We start from the raw sequence: 23687 nt of genomic DNA, 5'->3' as shown, positions 1-23687 counted from the left end.
ACTTCAAACAAGAGCACTGTTCAAGACGATTTTCTTCTCTAGTGATTTACTTTATAACCCCTTTTTATTCTGACTGAGCAGGGCAGTCCCCAAGTTTTTACCTATCACCTTATCAAACTGACATGTGAAAAAGTCAGACCTAGGTTTTTCAAAGGAATTGCCCAGCCCATGATGAAAACTACAGTGAATAAAGTCAGCTGATTCATCCCAAGCATGTTTGAACTTGCCAACAAGCAGAGGCAGGAGTAGAGCATGTGAAAGGCCATTCGATCATGGATCTGCCAACTGGGCAGACACAAGCCATGCTCTCTTGTGGTTTCTCCGATTCATATTGGAACAAGGGCTTAACTCTCAGTTTCCCACACTGGGTGGGTTTCTAAGAGTTATGCCCACTGTGTGAATGTAACAAGGTCATCTGACTTATCCATACTTACAAAGGAAGGTAGGGAAGAAACATTTTTCTATTCCAATGGCATAAGAGCATAGAAACCATGCTTTGGTCACTGACCCCTAGCAGATGACCATGACAAAGCATACGTATGCAGTCTTGGTGTAGAGAGCAGCACTCCCAATTCATTTTTGTTCAGAGTCATCTTTTATCTTCCTTATATTTCATATTATAGACACGCAGACATGAAGGATTAATGTTAAGCTCGTAGGCACTTCCCTTAACCTATTTCTCAACATAGGTGCAACCCTGTGAGCTGTTCATTATGGTAGCTATATCGCAGAAAGGTAAGTTATTCAGTCAAATCAGCACCATCTGAGTCAGTGTGATCATCCTAAGAAACATCTAATAAAAAACCCCTACCCTACCAAAAAAGGCTCAATTCATTACCCTGGCATAGGTCCCATAACCAGGACTTTGTCTACCTCTATAACTCCAAATCCCTTCACTTCCTCATATGTTCCATAGCTTTCAGAACCTTGGAACTGCCTGCAGTACCCTAAAGGCCTTTGGAACACCCACCTCCCTTCTTTGTACATGCTGTCCTCTCTGCTTGGCGTGCCCTCTCCCACCTTCTGGTAGAACTCTTCATGCTTGAAGACTTGGTCAGAGCTGTGTATCAACCTTCTACCCCCATGGCATTCTGTGCTGGCCTCTCATGCTACCTTGTGGCTTTGTTTGCTTATCTGTCTCCTTCATAACTTGGGGTTCTGAGGACAGAGATTTTGTCATTAACTTCCAGTGTCTAGCAAAACAAAGTGACATGTGGTAATGTCTCAGTGGATGTTGACAGAAAATACATATTGGACTACAATCATCCCTTTTATATTCACCTTAAACAATTAATTTGAGTTTCTCACTATAATTAACTCCTATCCTACAATGTAACTTTATCCACAGTCCCAAATTACTGTCTCCTTTTAGTTTTCCTTTCAGGGCTGTGTCTCTTCATTTCCAAAATTAAAAGATCTCTCTTCACCTCCCTCCACCTCAATTGTACACTTCACTGGTCACTGTATGCCTTCTCATGGTGTAAACAAATAACTGAGGTCACCTGATTCAGGAATATGTAGAGCTAAGTCTCTATGAATAGCTGGATATTCAAAATAGATTCAAAATAGATTTTCTTCCTTCATTACCTCAATACCATAACCAAGGCAAGTTGTGGATTGGGGTCGGGGGAGGGCAGACAGAGGGGAGGGGGATGAGAGTGGATTTGCCTTCCAGGCAGTCGGATAAGTCTTGGCAAGGTTAGGTTGCTTTGCCATCAGAGTCCAAGCTCTGACTCTGAGCAGGTCTTTGGCAGCCTCTCTTCTCTGGCTTTCTCTCAGTTAATCCCCCCCTGGCCTTGTTAGGTGGGCCTTGTTTGGGTCCAAGGAAGCACTAAATAAACATCAATTGAGGCAGCTCATTCTAATGATGGTCATTATGAATGTGATTTTCCATTTAAGTCATGAAAGCACTGAATGTTACAGATGGAAGGGAATTTTGAGAAAAAAAAATTTCAGGAGAAAACAGACCTTGAGAGGCATAGTGAATAGTTTGACTATAACTTCTCATTCGCAAGAGAAGCAAGCAGTAAATCCAAAAAGCAACAGCAAAGGCTAGCATAGCAAGGCGCAACCTGTACACCTCTGGCTGCCTGTGACTCTTCCAACCATAGGAGAAAAAAATGAGAAAGCCACCTCTAGGCAGTTTCTTTGCAAACCTACCAAATGTTAATATTTTAATTAAATATATAATTAAATAAGGAGCAATACCTGTTAGTCATTCCGGTTCTCCCATTCATTGAATTAGTAATCTAAATTATAAGAATATCCATTTTTTACACAGAATTGAACAAGGTTATTTTCATTTTAAATGTAAAAACTATGGCTTGTAAATATTTTTATTTTTCCTGAACTGACCCACATGCCGACATGTTTATCTTCACTGGGCTAATGACTGGGGAAACTTTATAGAAATATATGAATACAAGCACCTGAGTGTCTTTTTCACATAGTTGTTCCAATACAGCTGTTCTATCTAAATCTCACTCTTTAGGTGGCAGACACCTGATTTGTACATCAAACTTGCAATTATTTTAAACATTTTTACCAAGGGCACCATTTCTTCCTTGTTTTTCAATTCCTTTTTTCAGCAGACATGAGCATAATATCCACATACAGGTTTCCAGGAAAACCACACCAGAGAAAAATGTAAAAGCGGGTGAGGAAATTCCATGCCTGGCTCTCTATGCCAATGCCCATCAGGCCTGCTTTCTGATTTCTGCCAGGACCTGGCTCCCTATGCCAGGGAAATGTAAATTTTCAGAACTGTGATCATAACCCTGGCTAAATAGTGTTCCTGATAGAACATCTGAGAGACAAATATTTTCTCCAGCTCTCTGCTAGGTCTCAGGACCCAGTGTAATAGAATGAGGTCATAAGGAACCAGCTCCAGGCAGATCATCAGTTCATGTTTCTTGGGAATAACATTCACCCTCTCCCTATGAGATGGGAGTCTACTAAGACTTTGTCCCAAGACTTGGTGTCCTCATAGAATAGGAGTTGTGGAGAGGCCCTGAGTCCTGTGGTGATGGTAAGCCTTCAGACTAAGTCCAAGGTAAGCAGATGCCCTTGGTGATGGACAAGCCTCAGAAGCAGGAAGGAGCAGCTCAGAGCTATGGCGTGGATAATTTACACAGAAAGAGCGCCAAACACTCGTTTCATCAGAATGGACTATAAGTATTCCATCATTTAGGTCAGGAAAATATCAATATTTCAAATCTGAATTTAATATTTTCAGTTTCACATCAGGCCAAAAAGATCAAGCAAGTTAGCAGAAATAAGTAAAATTTGTCTAAAGCAGAATTTTTGATAAAACCAGGAAGGCTTATAAAAAAAATTGATACTATTCAAATCCTTTTGTAAATTTAAGATTTATAATTTATGTAAAAGTGTTTCCTACTTATAGCTTTTTTGATAATACACTATTCACTGTTAAGAGAGCTCGATGCCTCATTTTTACTGACTCAATACAGAGATCTCAAATATTTAACCCCAATCTAAATGTAAATGTAAAACAGCTGCTTGCTTTTTCCTGAAGAAACTTGATTTTTATTAAGCAAAACAATTCTGAGAGTGCCTATCCTAGCAAATTCTGATGATTAACCTCAACATTCTGTTTATAATGCATAACCATGTAGGAAAAAATAGCATAAAGGCAGGCAGGATAATTTACTTAATTCACAAATTCTTTGCTATTTCCCATAGAGTGAGGCTTACATCTGGAAAAGCTCATGCAATTAAATAGTTTTCCAAGAAAAGACTATTGGAAGGAATTCGAAATATATGCTTTTTTTTCATTGTTGGTTGTATCTAATGAAAGCTTTTAAACATAATAGTATGTTGAGAAAAGAGAAACAAAAGATATTCCATGTTATAACTTCCTAGGACTTGAGGAACACTTGAGTCTGCTGGGGATTGTTCCCTGCCCCAAGGCACGCCTGTACCGAAACAATTCCTGAGTTCACTGCCTGAAATGTTTAGGAAAGGAGCTCTATACTGCCAATGACTATGTGTCCTGGTGATTCTTTGCAGCCATGAAGGCTTCCTTTGTTCATAACCGGAATCCTCCCTGTTGTCATTTAAGCCCATTATTTTCTCCCTGTGAACAGAACAAGGCCACTAGACAAAGATCAGCCTCCTGCTGATCTCCCCATCCCCACAGCTGCATGGTGGTCACCGCCAAGGAAACTCAAGTTACTGCTCTGTTGAAAGGTAGGAACTGAAGTGACCATAGTTTGGAAGGGAGGAGAAGGGTCAAGGTGAAGAAGTGAGGGAACTGTCTTTCCTCAGTAAGAGAAAGCACTCCATGACAATGCCACACCACAAAAATAGCAAACATGTCACAGGAGTCCATCACACGGCTCTGGAGAAACCAGTCTTCAGGCATCTGGCTCGAAGTCTTTAGAACAGGCTAGTGCTGTTGTCTGGCAGAGGAGGGGAGGGGCTGTGTCCACTCCACAGCAGGGTCTGGAACGATGCCTGGCAGGGGCTTATCACTTTTGACTTCCAGATTGGTCCTGACCCCCTGTCTATGTATATTTCTGTCTTCCCCCACCACTGTTGTAAACCATCATAGCGCTCTCCCTCCAGTTCCCCAGTGTGCATGTCTGGCCAGCCAGCACCTATACAGTTCACTTGCTTGCATTGGGCCAAAAAGGTTTCATGGTGTTTCACTTTGAGCACATCCATCGACTCAGGTTTCTATTTGCAAAGCCAGACCACAAAAATTAAGTAAATTGGGGCATTATGACAAAACAATTTTCCTTCAGGGATTAATTTACAAATTTCTCTAGTCTCCTGGGATGATTGGCCCATCCATCATTTATGCCCAATCTTTTCCTCTCCCTCTGTACAAAAATGAAGGAAAAACGGTCTGCTTTAGCAGAGAGTAACAAAGGATTGTGCGGATATTGAATTATTTTTGAAGAGGAAGATAAACTATAAACTAAATGATGGGCTTCTCTTTAAGTGAATGATATAAGGAAGAAAAAACTAAAGTTGAAACCAGCAAGTCCATTCTGCAGAAAAGCAAGATAAAACTTGTTTAGTAAATCAAGTCTGCCACAGCTTATTAAGTATTAAAAAGACACATGGTGAAAGTAAACAAAATAAAATTTGCATCTGCATCTAAGAGTGATCTATTTATTAGGAATTTTCAGACACTGACTTAAGTGGTGCTTCTATGTTTTCATATATTTTTTTACAAGTTCCCATGCGTGTGGTATAGTAAACAGGGATCTAGCACAGAGGGGACTCCAATAATTTTTGTTAAAAGAATAAATAAAAAGTCAATTACTAGAGTCTTGTCCTAGGACAGATGACCTTGAGAAAATGACTTAACCTCTAAGAGTTTAAAAATTTTAATTTGTAAGATGTTCTTCTCTGCCCAACTGAAGACTGTGGGAAACCAAAATGACATAATGCATATAAAAGACTTTCTATATTATAAACCAGAATTTAAGTGTGAAGTATTATTATTATTATATTTAAGAAAATTATTATGGAACTCATCAAGTTGTTATTCAATAAATATCTATCTAAAATATAAATACTAGGTGTGGTGTTAGATATGGTTTCCTCTTTTCCCCAATTTTTGGAGTTCTATAGTTTAAAAAGAGTAACACATTTTAATTGTAAAAATGTAAATAGGACAAATGTATTAAAATTTTTTAAGCTTTTTACTTCTTCCCATTTCAAAGACACTCAGCGACAATCTTATTTCATAAAGTATGTATGTCATATAAATTGCAAATATTTTTTCAAACAATCACATATACATATTGCTCTGTACCTTTTTAGTAAACTGTAGCTCACAGATACCCTTCTCTATCTCAGTACATATAGAGAAATCTGTTCTCATTGTTTTTAATGGCTTCACTATATTTCATGATGCCATTCTCTCCCAATGATAATTCATAGCTAATGACTCTAACAGCAAAATTAGTTACAAGTCTCTAGCTAGATTACTGCAGGAGTATAATCTGCATGATTAGCGTCCCCTAAATCCTTCATCCTCAGAGAAGACCCTCTACCTTGCCCTTGGTGGCTAGTCTCAGGTAGAACAGCCCTTCTTCTTTGTGTCTCACCTGAATCTCTTCTGTTCAGACACTGTAGGAATGTTTACAAAATATGATTTGGCAAAGCTTCCTGGATAAAGTATTGGGCAGAACAATCAGTCCTGGTTCTATCTGATGATGTGATGTTAGAAAAAATCAAGTTCCCCAGTGTCACACTTTTTCTTTTTGCCTAACAGTGTGCAGAGCCTCTCTTCACCCTATCACAGGACCACTGTGAGGCTCAAGGAGACCACAAAAGTGAAACATTTGGGCACCTAGATAAAGACGCTGCAAGAATCTAGTAGTTATCTTCATAGGTAGGAATGCCGAGAGAGCCCATCTGCCTCCACCCTCTCTGTAGGACACACTTAATCACCTCAGCAACCCTATAAAGTAGGTATTATTATATCTAGTTTAGATGGAAAACTGAAGCTTAGAGAAATTAAGAAACTTGCCTAAAACCCTGTCTTTAAATCCAGGATCTGCCCAGCTCCAAACCCCGTTCATGCCATGAAGGAAACCAAGTCACAAACTATCACAGAATGAAGGTGTCCTGCACCTGGCAAAGGGTTCAGGTGAAGTTCTTAGAATCCCACCCTCAGGTCTGGTGGCAGTACTTCCTGTCTAGGGCTTGCACTGAGCCCAAAGTGTATTCCTCATTGGGACATGGATTCAAGGTCTTCCAGGAGGAACCGGTGGGATATTTACAAGTTTTGTCATGTTGTAGCCATTGTCATTCAAACTAGAGTTAGGAAGGCCCCAGCAATGAATTTGTGGGGTTCTGTTGAGCTTTAGCTCTCCTATGGCAGGGAACTCCCCAAATAGGCTTTGCTAAACACAGTGGAGGAGGCAACGTCCTGTTCCCAAAGCGTCCCCCTCTAGGACTCTGTCCCTCTATCTCTCTGGGACAGAAGCCTGGACAGAGTCATGAAGGAATATTCAAACCCACAATGGTGGCATTACAGGCAGTGTTTTGGATTAATGAAGACAGATCTGTTACCTTAACTCCTCTTCAAAGATTTCCTGTCACTGAAGGCATGTTCCCCATTTAAAAGGGCAGAGGGATTCCCAGGAAGCAAACTGGCTGCTCGAGTAGGCCCCCCACAGGCCTGTTTACAAAGGCAGTAGGGGGGTCATCACCACCAGGAATGATGTTGGTCTACTAACTGAGTCAAATTGTTTTGTTCACTTCTGAGGAAGGTTGTAAACAGGATGGTCACCCAGGTTCTACCTGCCTCAAAGTGGGAAGGATACACACTGCAAACAGCCTAAGAGAATTCTAGTGCAAAGAATCCAAAGAAGGCCAACAATGACCTTGGGCTATCTCTGTGTTTGCAGATGACACCTGATATAGAAGACTCATTAGGGGTAAGTACATGCCCAAGGCTGCTAGACTGTCACCTGACCTGTGGCTTTTGACACAATTAGCACAGGCCACCTGCCCTTAGGTAACAAAGTTCCATGCCTGCCTATAGCTCTTGGGGCCTTCTATCATGGGTGGTTAGGCCTCCAGGCCTCCAGGCCTCCCAGGCAGCATGAGACATGGACTTAACCTTGAAACACCACCACACACAACTGACTTGTGCAAGCTGGCATGTGCTGAGAGTCATTGGATGCCTGGGCCACCAGGATTTCTTATACTGTTTTGCGATGGCCACTGCTTTCTTACCTCCTCAAACACATCCATGGAGATAAAAATAATTTGCAAGAAATGCCACCCTGTACACCCTCTAAATTTTTGGCAGTTGTCTCAAGAACGCGCTTTCTAAGAAGCTAAACACACCCAGCACAGTGTTCTCTGGTGTACCATTTGTTCTGCAACCACTCGCTCATTCACCAGCAAATATTTGTTATGTGCTCACCATGAATGCAAAGGATATTCATTAAAAATTAGTAAATCAAGAGGTTTGATTATTACAAGATGCTGGTTTATGTTTCCCTGTTGGAAACCCCCTCCGACCACCTCCGACCACCATTCCCATAAGAATATTTACCAACTGGTGATCTGGAGAATGGTCTCTATCACCCTGGTTTTCCATTTCTAACCTGTAAAGAAGCTAGCACCTCACAGCACTGTTGTGAGGCTTCAATAATCCCTCTCTGAAATCAGTAAATTGTAACACATTATGAAAAGTTGATAGTGGTTATTAGCAACCATGTGTCTAGTACTATTTTTCTCCTTTATTCAGTATTATATTTACAAAAAAGTAGAGACTTTATCCAAAAAAGTTATACAAATCTCTATACTATTAGCTGTGTCTTTGGTCAGATCTGGCTTTCAAAATATCAAAACAGACACTGGGACTATTGCTTCCACCACTGATTCCTCTCAGACTTTTTTGAGGAAAGGTCTGTCAAATCATTATAAAATGACCTATAGCTTTTCCTCACCATGGCTTAGATTCCATCTCCGTCAACAAGAACCGTGCATGGGCAGCTGTGCATACCCAGTTTAGCATGCTCACTTGTGGTGCTTTATTTTTACATTCACCACCACAAAACCCAGCCCTCTGGAATATTCTCCTGACATATCAGTAACTCAGAGTGGGATAAGTCAGAGTGTTTTGGTCCCCTCTCTTTAAAACGTATCTCAACTGTTCATAACTATTTTTTCATAGTGTCTGCTTGCACTTATGATGAACAATAAAAACAAATCTTGACAAAAATGAAGACATTTTATTATCTTGCTCTAAGAGTTGCTTTTACCGACCATTTTACTATCTATTTTATTTATTTTCAGAAAAAACACATTGGGCCAACTTCTAAAGCCAAAACTATTATTTTTCCCAGATGCTCCTCAAATCTAACTGATGTATATCCAACAATCTCATATAACAGATAACTGCTTAGTAAGCTGGACAATTTTGCAGAATGTCACTTAAAATTGCAACAATCTAGAAAAGTTCCAGAGGACACGACATGGTCTTTATTGTTTGTTGATAGTATGGATTTTGTATCTGATTCTATCCCCCTTTTTGCTTTGGATTCTAGTTAAGATTTCACTGTTGTTTAGCAACTTTATAGTACTCTCTGCCCTATATGTTCACTCCCCACACTTCACCCTCTTCTGCCCTTGAAGACAGATGCTCCTGTGGGGATGACATCAATGGCTGTCATTCCCTTTGGCTTTGAATTCTTTTCAGTCAAAGGGAAGAGGCAGCAGGATATGGGAGGGAGGAAGAAGAGTGAACCCAGGATATTCATTTCCCTCATCTGTCCCCACAAGGAATTTGTCCCAGGACAGAGGACTCTGGTCCTCTGGAGGACGTCCTTAGGCAGCCTGCTCTACAGAACTCTCTTCTGGGTTCCAGCAAACTCAACTCCTCTCAAAACTTCTCTAGGAGTCAATTATACCTTAAGGTTCACTTGCAATCCCACCTTTATAAATAAACTCTCCTCACATTACCCTATTTTGAATGAATCATCTATTATTCATTAAGTCTCTGATTGCTACAAACCCACTAGTTCACAAATTTGACATATTTTACTTTGGCTCCATCTCCATCTCTTGTAAATTTTCTACCTTACTCCTTTTTCTCTTTAAAATAACCTTAAAAATATACACCTTTATAGTACTATATAAAGTATATGTAAAGTAAAATAACATTAACTATATTTATATTATTAGAGTATATCAATAAACTTTAACCCTTTAAACAATATCAAGCCTCACAATTTTGTTTCAACTCACAATTAAGCCTCACAATTTTGTTTTAACTGAGGCATAGTATAAACAAAATAAGCAAAATAAAATGATCATTTTCTACTTTTTAAGCCACTTCACATCTTTTTTTTAATACTTTATTTTTAAATTGAATTTATTAGGGTGACACTGGTTAACAAAATTATACAGGTTTCAGGTGCACAGTTCTACAACACATCATCTGTACACTGTAGGATGTTCACCACCCCAAATCAAGTCTCTGTCCATCACCATTTATCCCTCGTATACCCTCCTCCACCTCCCCCTGGCAGTTTTCACACTGTTGTCCATGGTAGAGGTAAGAAAAATAGAAAAATTCCTTCAAGATGATAATTATCATTATCATAGACCAAAACATTTAATGCTCTTTTTATGTAACTTAGACTCTGAAATAAACAATTTATATTCATAATCTCATGGAAGCCTCAAAACTATCGCATGAAGTAGATACTATTATTTCTTCATTTTTCAGATGAAGAAAGTGAGGGTTAGAGGGGCTAAGTAATTTGCCCAAGACTACACAACTAACACTAAGGCAGGAATTCAACTGAATTAAGTCAAAGCTTTGTAGTGAGACAGCAAAAATCATAGTTTTTCCAGTTTTTATATTATGAAATGTAACTCTTTTGAAAATTAATCAGTAAAGCAGATACTTTTTTTAGAGCAAACTGTCAAATATCTATTCCATATTACAGTTTTAAACCTTTCTCACTAATCTTTATCATTTTCTTTTTCAAATTCCTTGAATCTTGGCTTGTAATCAAAACCTCTTCTTGGCCATTTGTGCTCATCCTTTTGACTAGCCTTCCATCTAAGTGCCTTCTATCCCTAAACTGTCTACTCCTTTTAGGCTCAGTAATTAGTGATCTATTTCCTCCGTTAGACTATTCAACCTTTTCAAATGACCGCCTTTGGTAACTCTGAATGTAAGACAAAACTTTTCTATTTCCTCTCATCAAAAACAGCTAAAGGTAAAAAGAAATTTGCTTCTGAGAAAATAGTTTCTGACCGATCAGAAACCAAAACTTTTCAACTTTACTTCCTTTACCCTCTCCATCAGATTTCTCTCTCCCATTGATTTGAAATAAAGATCTTGAGTTAATAGGAGTCCCATGGCAGCTGACCTCCTTGAAGAACACCCCAGCAAGTATTTCAACTCAAAAGTACCTCAGATACAAAATTTGCAGCAAAATTTGGAAAATGTCACTTCATGGTAAAGTACAGTTGACATGTCAGAGAGGTTTTTGAATACCAATTTTAAAGGTTTTCATTATAACTTTATTAGGATGATAGACATAACCCTGAAATTTTTTATTGTTAACCATACAACTTCACTAGCAATAGTCAAGAAGATTTTCCAAACATCTGCTTCTATTTATCTCTTTATTTTTCTCAGATTTCCTCTGTGCTTATTGGCTGACCTTGACATCACAGCCAAACCCTAAATCAAAGCATTTATATTCTCTATTTTTTTCCAAAGAAGGGCCTGAGTTTTTATTATGCAAGCAATAACAGATTCCATTTCCAGAACTTCTTATCTTTTCTTTAGCCACATCATAAATAACAGGAATTTTCTGTTGAAAGAAAAGTTCTGTTTTACATTTTTGGAAGAAACAGAGTCAAGAAGTTGAATATTCAGGACCTCTGGTTACTCTGTGTAACTTGTTGGTACATCTGAACTATGACAACAGGCAGAAAACTGGGCATATTCATACTTAAATTGTAAATTAAATTAATCAAATTTGACTTTAAATAAGACCAAAGGAACTGTCAAGTTTTAAAAACAGTCAGATGCCCTTAAAAATAATGAGAATCTGATCATAGGAAAGCAAAAAAATTTAGGGGTCTCAAAAGGTTAAGCTAAAAGTATTCGATGGTCCTAAGTAGAGAGTATCAAATTTGTCTTTCAAACTGTTGCCCCCAAAGAAGTTCAATGATTTATCCAAGGTCACATCCATGGATTTCTGCCTAAGTTAACCTTCTTCCTGTTTTCCTAGGCATCATAGCTGAGAACTGAGTCTCTGACTCCTTCTTTCCTAAGCCCTAGGGAGACATTACGCAATTCTCCACAGGTATTTCGGCAGCTTCTTGGGACACTTGACCCAGGGTTCATCTCCATTTCTCTCTGAGGAGAGAATGCACTTGCTCCATCAGGGACATAAGACCACCAAAGCAAATGGTCACTCCCAGAAAAAGATGATGGGCCTTGTGGGACTGGAAGGGCACTAGTCTATGATACAGCTTCAAATTGCACTTATGAGCGCCTGCTAGACATCAGACACTGTGCAAGCTCCACCCCCAGAGGCAATCTCCCTCAGGTCAGATTTATATACCTATCCTCATTCTACCATTAATTAACCCTGAGAACTTGGACTAAATTTTGAGTCTGTTTTCTCTCCACAAAATTAGAGAAAAGTTACCTGCCCTTTTTATCTCTTAGAATTGTTGTATGGATCAAGTGAGCTAATAAATAGCAAAACCCTTTCTAAAAATGTAGCTATTAAAATAAAATGTCTATACAGAAAGTAAAAAAAGGTGTACATTTCTACAAACTATACATACCACTGTAACCAGCACACAGTTCAAGAAAGTATTATTCCAGAAGCCCCCTTTCATACTCTCTAAAGGCTACCGACCCACCAAAGGGTAAGCACCATTCCAACAGCCTAGATTTGTTTTGATTGTTTTTGTAGCATATGTAAATAGAGTCATATGCTATATGCTCTTTTGTGTGGCTTTTTTTGCTCAGAGTTCTCCATACCACCATTCGTTAAGATTTTATATTCCCATACTGTATATCTGAGGACATTTTTATTATTTAACTTTGGTAAGTATCTGGATCTATGGAAATAAACTGAAATTAGGGCCATCTGGCTATAATATTCATAGTTATTCTATTACATAGAAATAGGGTGTCCCAAGTTTGGCTGAATCTATCTGCATTAAAATGTATATTTCTCCACTGGTATCATGTCCTAGCAATGACTATTAAAAAAGAGTAATTTAATTTAATAAATAGCCAATCTGTTATCTCAAGATGAAGACCTCTGACTTGAAGAGCTTCTTTAGAAGGTAAGATTTCAGTGTGAAGGAGCCTTGGAGATCCTTTGGCAGACTCATGCACCTACAGATGAGAACATCAAGGCCCAGAAAAAGAAAGAACTTGCCTACAATGCTGCAGCTACTTCTATCAGAGCTAAGACCAGAATCCAAGTCCGCAGAGCCTTCGTTGAATGGTTCCCTCCTTTCCTGCCTCAAATTTACCAAGGTTTCTTGAATATCTGAGGAAAAGAATGCTGCCGCACAAAAAAAAAATGACCACAAAGGAAACTTAATATGGACAGAGCAGTAGGAAAAAGGCTAAGGTGAAGTCAGTGAAGAGAGAGCAGCTGTTGGCAGGTGAGTGCACAGAGAAGCACTGAAGGAAAAGTGATGATAAAACATCCAACTAGGTCATACCCTCAGGCTAGCCAAGATTAGACTGGAAGGTCACATAAGAACAGTCTGTCAGTCATCCACACCCACCTTCTGAAAAGTTCCTCAGAAATCTCATCTCCTTATCATCCCAGAGTTTTACCCTTGGCCCAGACTATTCTTCCCATAACATCCTCTCATGCCATTTTCTCCTTCAGCTCTCTGGGCCCTCAAGCTTTAGATATATATTTAATCACCAGGATCTTCCTCACCCAGGCCTGGCACTTGGCAGGTACATAAATGAGGAGGAGTAAATGGATGACTATGCTATCCAGCACAGTCCTTGTACAGTAAGAGAGATGGAAATCCTTCCCTTGGTCAACTCATTTTAGCTTCTTGTTCTTTTGGGGAAAGAAGAGAGGGAAAGGGAGGTGTTGCTGTTGTTTAAGTTATTTTAAAACTATTCCCAAGTAGTGATCCTAACATGTAACCAACGTTGAAAACCACTGGCCTTGGGTAATTGTTATCAAGTCTGGTTATACAAGAGAATCTTTTTTTTAAAGAAATTAACATTTATATTTTAAAACTGATATGCAGTTTTTGTAACTTTCAATTTTTAATAATTTAAATAATTTGACTTACATAGATTTACATAACAGCTACAAAGAAAGATACATTTTTAATAGTAAGAATAAACAAGAAGGAACCACTTACTTATAACTATCTCAAAGCCTTGAGTGGTTTTGCACCTCTGCCTTATTCTGCAAACCACTTCCTACTACTCTCACCCTCCCCCTGGCAAAAAATGAAAAGGGGATTGTAAGGGGAGCATAACAAAACAAAGCCAGCTCCCATTACAGTATGGTGGAATGACCAGAGAAGAACGGAAACAGTATCGAGCTAAGCAGAAAAATATAAAAACCAGGGGATTAGATGACATCAATGCAGTGGTTTTGCTTAGGAGACAAGGAATGTTGGAATGTAAATGGCAAATTCCTGTCCTGAGGGACAAGTTTCAATTCTGTAACTATTAAGCATGAAAACACAATAGGGCTTAATCTCACCAAATATAGATCCACCCCTGGCCAAGTATAGGTATGTACCTTTGTGTCATCATCTATTTGCCCTTCCCCTGCCCACTGCTTTCCAATTTCACATTATAAAAATTCTGCCCAGGAAATTGAGAAGAAAGCAAATGGTGAGCTAATGAATTAGATTCTTCTGGCATAGCTTAAGCAGTTCCTTCATCATCAGGGCCTTTAGCTCATATTCAATGAGCGTCCTACTGGTTTGAAGAAGTTCACCCATTAAAATCACACAGCAAATGCTATGCCAGGAAGGTCTGGCAGTTTCTCCTGCTCTGTAAAGTTGAGGTTTAGCATTCAAAGGTGGTTCCTTTCCTTTTAGCAGAGAGGGAAGAAGAGCAGAGGGTTAGGACAGCTGGAGTCTTGCCCACTTAGTTCTATTAGCTTGGGCAAGTTATTTCACCTCTTTGTGGCTCAGTGTTCTCATCTACAACCAAGAGTAATAACAGTTCCTACTTCATCGGGTTGTTAATAAAATTTAATAAGATAATTAATATATGTCAAAAGGTTGGAACTGTTCCTAACACGACGTAATAAGGGCTCAGAACATGTAAGCTAATGATCAGTGTTACAGCTGATTTTGCTATACATGCTTGCTTTGAAAATGTGAATTTGTCCTGAAATAATTGATATATCAGGGAACAACTTGGCCAAATGCAAATTTGAAGTTTTCTATGTGCTCCCAGCTAAACTGAGCTGTACAGGAATACACAAAACACACACATGCACACGCCTAGTGTGTGCCTAGAAATATGTACCAGCTGCTGCAGGTCCCCATTAGTGTGATGAACCACACCCATCCACAACACTTGTTACAACTCTGGGTTTGATTTCAGTAACCTCTTTCTACCACTTCCCAATAATTCAACTGCAACCCTTGCGATGCCCACTTCCACAAACTTCAGTCATTTTAATTGTAAAGCGCTGTATTTATTGTAGCATTTATATATTTCTTAACCATTTAACATATGAAAACCTGTATTACTATTTTTATTAGGTTCCTGTCTTTTATATATATATCACAGACGCAGTTTTTGAGTGTTGTCCCCCTACCCCCATTTTCCCATAAGCCCTGTGGATCTTATTCTGCAATTTTGCACAGTGCTAAAGGAATACATATGTCGAGTTATAGTAGAATGGACTGTAATTAGCATATTTGCCACTGCACAGGTCAATGATGTGATTAGCTAAATTAAAAGTGAATATGTTTTTTATACTTTGTTTTAATTAAATTGCATCACAAAGACTGCTATGACTGAAGACTACGAAAAACTAAACTCAAATAGTATTATGAAAAAAAATACAAAAATCCTTCCCATGAAAAATTTTAGGGCAACTCTTAAGATATCTCTCTCACTAAGATAAACAGCAGCTTCACCTATCTATGGTTCTATTTCTAGGACTGATTGGGATGTTCCTCTCTAACTTACTAGTAATCCCTACCCAGGTTTCAGATTTCTGCCATTTGATACCCACTAGCTTCCACCTACACACATATTCATTTAAAGAATCATTTCTGTGATTTTCCACATTTTTTCCTTCAACAATATTGGACAGGCCTAATGTGTCCTAGGAGCCAGGTTGAGCATAAGAGGAAAAGGAGACATTGAACACAAAGGGAAATAAGATGTTTTTCCCTAGACAAACTCAAAGCCTTCATAGTCCCGTGGCAGTGTCATTCCTGAAAGGGTTCAGTGCACTCATAGCATTGAATTAAACATAGATAATTTTTAAAAGTAATACAGCAAGAGCACCTACTATTATTTTTTTGTTCTTACTAAGAGGCATTCTCAGTAATAGCTACTGGCTAATAGCTTTAAAAAAAACCCAAATATAATATTCCCCTCTAACAACTCTTACAGCCCACTATTAGGTTTCAACAACTAACTTGTGGTTTTATTTTAAGATGCTTTAGTTTTAGTGGTGTATCATTGTATAATGTTTTATGAAATTTTAAATAGAATATCATATAATAAAACAGAACATCAGCATCATGTCATAAAGGAAAAAATGATTTCCTGAATAGAGTATAATAACCTTTCTCACAACTCTGTTTATATGTGAACAAGAGGAAATATATTAAATTCCCAAAGGGAAGAAGGAAGATCAGGATAACTGAATGAAGATACCTTTCCAGCAGGGAAAGTGGGAACACCATGATGACATCTCTAACAGAGGTTCCCAGGAGCTTTTTGATATCTATCTGGCTGAGATTACTGAGGCCTTACCCTGTGTGAAGGCTGTGGGAAGGACTGTGCCTTCCAGTAAAACATTTGTATCATCTTACAGTGTTTCACATATGATTAAAGTGAGTCATCTCTCCTAACTGAGCCTTTGTCTGAGGCTCCTGGAATTCATGTTTTCTTTCAGTATGACTTTGAATTCAATAGATTATAAATTCTACTTAATTTCTTTAGTCTCTGGTGAAAATGGGGAGATGAAGCAAGCAATCACCACTTTGGGGCCTTCAAAGTTTTGTTAACCCAAAGTATAAACTTTAAGTATCTTTAATTTCTCAAAGTTTCAGAGCTGGTAAGGAGCAGGTCTAAGATCCACCCAGCCGCATACATGTTAATATTCTGTATATAATATTGTGCCACATGGCTAAGTGGACAAGTGGAAAGAAATCCAGAAACCTAAGTGAGTGGGAGCATTGTTTTAGCTTGAGTATTTATTGGCAAGTTCCTAGGATTGGGGTACGCTTTCAGGAAGGAGTCCTGGAAAGCAAGCTTAGCAAACAGAAAAGACAGAACTTCTGTTGGTCCTCATGTCAACGTCATGATTAAATGTTTCAAAGACCACCAAGCAGAATTCCAGTGCATTAAAATATTGTGTAATATATATATATGGAAAAGACTGGAAATTAAGACCTAAATATCGAGTAGTAAATATATGAGACTTCTCTTCTTAAAGACTGGAGTTGCTAGAATTAAAACAAGAATTAATCCAGCCTTAAATTTCTGGATGAAATTCAGAGCAAAATATGTGCAAAACAAAATTGAGATCATTCCTGAATAACCAAGTTAATCCTTTTGAGACACTGAAAACAAAACTAACTCTCTTTCTCTCTCTTTCTCAGCTCTCTTTCCATCTCTCACACATGCACCTCAAGCCAATATAAAAAATTACTAAAGAAATACAGATTTTTAAGTTATACAAAATATACTCTAAATATCTCTGGAGTACAATAATTTCTGTTAATTCTAAAATAAATAACACAGAGAATTTAAGCAAAGTTCGACCCACATTGGCACCTCAAGTGTAGTTTTATAATCTGTATGTAGATGTTAACTAGTAGTTAGAAAGTATCTACTGCATCAGAAAGCTTATCAAAAAATATTCAAGTAGAAAGAATGCTTTCCCTCTAAATAATACTGAACCCCAGGAATCAATCAAAGAAAGAAACATAAAGAGAGTACATAGCAGAGGAAAGAAGGCTAAGATGCTACCACCCTATCAATTGGTCACTTCTTGATCTCTTTGGATTTTCTCAGAAGGCCGAAATAAAATTAACCCCATCCAAAGATCCCTGAAATTCATATCCAGTTACCTGAAGTTCCTAACACCCTGAAGTTTTGTAAGGAACACTATTTCATTTTCATTTAACAAACAGAATCGTGTATTAAATTCCTGCTACCTGCCACATATTGTACTAAAATGCCACATTCACTATCACTGCCTATGGTGGTAGTGCTCTGCATTTAGGGCTCTAGCTTAGCCTTCCAGCACACTTGGAGAGCAGTCTTTGCTTGAACTCTGGGAGCTGCCAACTATGTTTAGAGAAATAAGTGATCCATACTACTTCCTGAGTGGTACCCAGGCAAGCACTTCCTGCTCCAAACTCGCTTCTTTGCTCAGACTGTATGACATTTAACTACTTCTCCAAAAGAAAAGATGTGCTCTGTGGAGAACCAAAATGACCATAAGAAGTAGCAGAAGTCCTGAATTTAGAAATGGCCAAATTCCTGGAGTTGAAGATCTATTGAGGCAGACTGACTGCATGAGACCATCTCTGGAAACACACAGCAAATAAAAAGCTACAAATAAAATCAGTGGTGAACATCATTATTGGGAACAAAGCTGTAGAGCATGTCTCATTGGCCTCAACTCAAACCTAGCTCCATAGTCAACTACCCTCTCAGGAAAACAGAAATAAATACAAAATTCAGCATGAAAAGCATCCTGGGCCTTAGATGTTCTCTATAAATGGAGTTTATATGAACCTCCAAAGCACTCTTATTGCTGGAAAAATACTATTGTTTGCACCCTGCAAGGCTTCTCACGGTGAAACCAGCTATCGACTCAGAAGAGAATGGGTCATTAAGGTACAGTAGGAAGCACAGACTTCATTAAATATCCACCTGAGCCTTTGTTCAGTGCCCAATTAAAATGTAGGATTTTCATCCCTAAAAGTGTACCAGATGTAAAGGTCTGGGAGTTCTGAATAATAGGTATTGCTCTAGATAAGCCCAAGGGAGGAGGTACAGCCTTTACCTTAAACTCTCACCTTGGCTCAGCTTCTAGACATAACTTCACCCTGGCCTCTTTATCTTTCTTCTCCCCTCTCTTTAAAACTACAAGCAAAATTTCAGTCCTCCCTCCTCCCACACTTGTTTGTCTCATTATGAAAGTTTTCAGTACTAGAAGCCTTTGAATAGTTTTTGTCAGGTCCTAGCTCTGCTTGTCTACAGTCACTAAGATCCTTCACTGACAGATTTACCTGCGCCCCATTCCTGAACCAATTCTGATCAAAACAGTGGTCCCACCATCCAGTGTAGACAGGAATTAGTCTTTTGCTATCAACTAGTAGTTTCCAAATGGGGTCATTTTCTTCCATCCAGGGATATTTATCAATGTCTGGAGGCATTTATGGTTGTCACAATTGGAAGACTATTACTGGCAACTAGTGAATGGAGGCCATGGATGTTGCTAAACATTCTGCAATGCACAGGGAAATCTCCCACAACAAGAATCCTCTAACCTCAAATGTCAATAGTGCCAAGGTTGAGAAACCCTGCTGAAGACATAGTCCCAGAAGGGGACCAGGGGAACCCACACTCATACTGAGTTAAACTCAGATCAGCCTTCTGTTGTGTTCTCCTTGTTGGTTTGAGTTCTGCCTCACTTGCTTACTCCACGGTCCAGTTCTTTCTTGCTGAGTCTGGAATCTTGTCCTGAACCATACCTGCTTGGCTCTGATCTGATACTTTGGCTTTTCCCAGGTCCCTCACCTGGATCTTTCATTGGAGCCCTATCCATATGGATCCACAAAGTCATCACTAATCAGTATTCCTGCTGGGAGAATCCCACTGCCAATCCCTACTTACCAGATCATATCACAAGAATAAGAAGAGTCATCAGCCTGATTCACAGCCCCTTTGGATACTGTGTTCTGTACTGCTTGCTTCCCTTCTCAGGGACCATTCCCACAACCTTGGGAGTCAAGTTATCCACCCTGGGTCTCATTGCTTTCCTTCTGCTCCTAAATCTATGTCCCTGAGGTTCCAGAATGACTTGAGGCCAAGTAGACTTCTCCAGGATGCTTTGAGACAATAACTTCTAATAGGGTAACAATGAACACTAGGCTGAGGACAACACTGTGCAATTCAGACATTTAAACCCAGTTTTTAGAACCATGATGATTCAGGCCAGGACACCATTCTAGAACAATAATGACCATTTCTTAGAAGGTAACGAAAGTATTGTCTCTTCAGTAATTATTCAAATTGTTATACGATTAGCCATCCCCCAGCCTTCCATTAGAGAACTAACCCATAACTATTTCCCTGGAAGAGGCAGCCACACACCCTGTTAGAACCTCATGCTGTCCCAGGCAAAATAAATATATAAGCAGACCTATGCCTTTCTGCCATGACAGAGAAAGTCATTTCCAGGAGAACTTTGACCTCTCAGCCTTGTTCCAGACTGAACTAAAAAAGGAAATAAGACAGGCAAAGCAGTAGATGCAGAGTAGCTGACAGGAATGATTCAGTCCACAAACATCTACATATCCAAGAAATGAGTGCAGGTTTTCAATACAGTAAGGTACACCTGGCTGGGATGACAGTGGTGGGTGCCCTAATTAAAGCAGTTGAAGATCAGGGTCCACCAAACCAGAACTGGTAGTAATATGTGACTGCAACAACCAGAACCACTTTGCAGTAAAATCAAGTTATCAGTACTGGGGCTAAAGACTAAAATTTCAGCCTTACTGGTTGGACCCCTTGTCTATATGTTCATTGCTGCTTAAAATGCCAGTTCTGTTGGGTTCTGAAGATAGTCTGCAAGGAATACTCCCAAGAAACAAAGAAGTACCTCAGGCAGAAGAAATGATCATCCAAACTCATCCCTCCTGAACACAGTGAAATCAGCAATTTTCACAAGGAATCTGCATCATCAGAAATCCTCCCTGGGGGAAAAATATGGATGTTAATGAACACAGGGAGAAAACAAAATACTGCAACCATTTTAAAGGTTCTATAGACTCAACATAGTATCTTCATATTTTTTAATATAATTTTAAATAGCACTATGCCTTTTAAATTCATGAAGTGATAGCTTCCAGCAGAGCATCAGTTGTACACAGATGCTGTAAAGTTTTTCAATGGTGGTGATGGATTTCTCGTAAGCTACCCAAACTGTTCCACATCAAAATCCTTGATTTATGTTGGCAAAAAGCAGCTTCCTGGGGTTCTAGTTCCTCCTGAGCTCTGTTCCAGTGCCCATGTACACCAAGAAATCTCAGATGCATGACTCTGAACAACAGGAATTACTCTGAGATATCACTAGAAAATACAAATGAACTAGGGCAGTGAATCAGCAAACCATGAATAAACTGTGAAGCTGTAGCTGACAATGAAAATAACACCTAAAGACTTAAAATGCACACCTGATAAAGTAGAGCAATGTGTCTTTCTTTTAGTGGGCAAGACCCAGATTTACATCAGCTCTGAGCAAACTCTCTTACGAGCTCCCTTTGTAATCAGTTCCAGAGTGTTTGGCGACTGATGAACCATCAATGCCCATCAGTTACTACAAACTTCAGAGCTCTGGCAGTTCTACATCAGTTGGCCTTCCTGTTTCAGTTAATCTCTTTATTGCACAATTGAATGAATGTAGGCTAGGAAATAAGATTCTATTTAAAAATAGTTCTCCTTCTAAATATGTTCATATGATACACTAGGAACAAAATTCAAAACCTAGTCCTACAAATGAGTTTAAGAAATGGCTTTAATTCTATTTTATCTTTGTAGTTCATGAGGGTTCTACAAACACTGTGTCTAATCCAATGTCACCTCCAAGGGGATCTTCTAGGTAATTGTAAGTTATGTTCATATTTGTCATGTTAATTATATTTTAATGCCTAAATTTCTGTTTTGCCTTAATTAATAGTTTATTCACATAGTAGTAAAAAATAACCATCACTTGACTAGTATTGCAAAGTTTTGGGTTTTTTTACTACACTGGGAACATAGTGATTGGGTCTAACAAGAGAATTCAGAGGGACTAGAAGTCTATGGGGTAGGCTGTTGTGCAATTTGAAATGGTCTGTGTATCATAATCATTGCACCCAGTTAACCTGAACAGCATATGTCACTTACTGCCTAAGCTGAGCCTTCTTTATCATGTCAGTCAAAGCCAGGCATTTATCTGCACCCATGTGGAAAACTACCAGCTGCTGCTGCTGCTTTCCATGTGGAAGAACCTGCATTCTCACTGTACTTCTGAACTCTCTGTACCCCCACTCACTCTTCCCTTGATAGCACGTATAAACTGCAAATGTCAGCTTTATCAGTCATGAAGATGATGTTTTAGTCTATGTTTTTTTCCCCTTAATCCTTTGTCTTATTTCTCAATTGCATGTGGATTTGGGGGGGGGGGGGGAATGGAGTTTCCCTAGCACACCTCGACATTTGGTGCATTGGTTGGGAACACTGAGTAACAAAACAAGTAGCTAGAATGTGAGGGAATAAAATAAACATGTTAAAAAAATCTTGAGGGGCACTGGGTTTGGATTTTTATGTACAGGAGGTATGCTTTGACCTGAGTGCATTGTGGAGGTTTTTACTGGCTCCTGAGGTTGCTTTCTGCACTTGGCATCTTTTTAAATTCTGTGACTTGAAAAAGGGGCCTTAAGCTTTAGGCCACATGATAATCCAGCTCTGATGGATGATTACAATTTATCCTGTGACTGCTTTATATGGACTGTTTTTTATATGTGGCTTTTCCTTTCTCTCATGGACTGTGACAGACTAAAGCAAGGTTGCATGGTCCTCAGCAAAGACATAAGTCTCAGGAGGAATATCAGGACAATTATGCCTCAATAATGTGTGGCTGAGGGCTTCAAAAATCCTGGGCATGACCTCATCAGGCACCAACTGCATGGGGCCTAGAAAAGCCTGGACTTTAGTGGGCACAGGCAATCCCATGGTGAAGCCTTGGGGTGAAATGGTGCAAGCACTGGGCTTATCACATGTGTCTGTGATTCAGAGACCTCTGTCTATGCTAAGCCTCAAGGCTACACATTAAGGGGCAGAGCTGAAATCTGAACACAGGTTTTGTGCCAGAATCCAAGTCTTTAACAGCCTGTATTAGTTTTCTTTTGCTGCTACAACAAATTAGCAACCTAAAACAACACACATTTATTATGTTACAGTTCTAGAAGACAGAAGTCCAAAATGGGATGTAATGGGCTAAAATCAATGTTGTCAGGGATGCATTCCTTCTGGAGGCTCTAGGGGAAAATTCATTTCCTTACCTTTTCCAGATTCTAGAGGCCACCTATATTCCTTAGATCATGGTATCTTCCTCCATACTTAAATATAGTAGCTTAGCATCTTCAAATCTCTGACTTTGACACTCTTGCCTTCTTCTTATAAGGGGCCCTTGTAATTGCACCTAGACAATCCAGATAATCTCGCCATTTCAAAATTCTTAACTGTATCTGCAAAGTCCCTTTTATCACGTAAGGTAGCATCACAGGTTCCAAGGACTAGGATGAACATTTTTGGGGATGATTCGTTATTCTGTCTACCACACAGGCACATATCCAGCCTCTCCTTCACTTGGACATTGCATTTTATATTTTGGTCTTTGATGACATACTAAGCCTCACATTCTGGGAGTGTAATTTTTTCTGAGATGATTGCTTTAGGGGTTGAGGTTTGGCTTCTCTTCTAAATGTGGTGGGTGTGGCCCAGCAATAAAAATATTTCTTGAAACTTTAATCAATTAAATCTATGAGCAACTCAGCATTGAACACTGCACTTTTTTTCAGGAACCTCACCAACTCCAGCGAGAGCGAGCTTGGGCTGAAAATATTGGCAGAGTCCCTCCTTCTGCCAAGACTGTTGAAACCCCTCAACCTAGGACTGAGAGGTCAGGACATTACTTTGGACTTTTAATTCACAAGAGCAATAGACTCTGATTTTA

Source organism: Miniopterus natalensis, chromosome 1, assembly GCF_054644295.1.
Source record: "Miniopterus natalensis isolate mMinNat1 chromosome 1, mMinNat1.hap1, whole genome shotgun sequence".
In the NCBI taxonomy this organism is placed as follows: Eukaryota; Metazoa; Chordata; class Mammalia; order Chiroptera; family Miniopteridae; genus Miniopterus; species Miniopterus natalensis.
Note: the sequence above shows the minus strand (reverse complement) of the source record.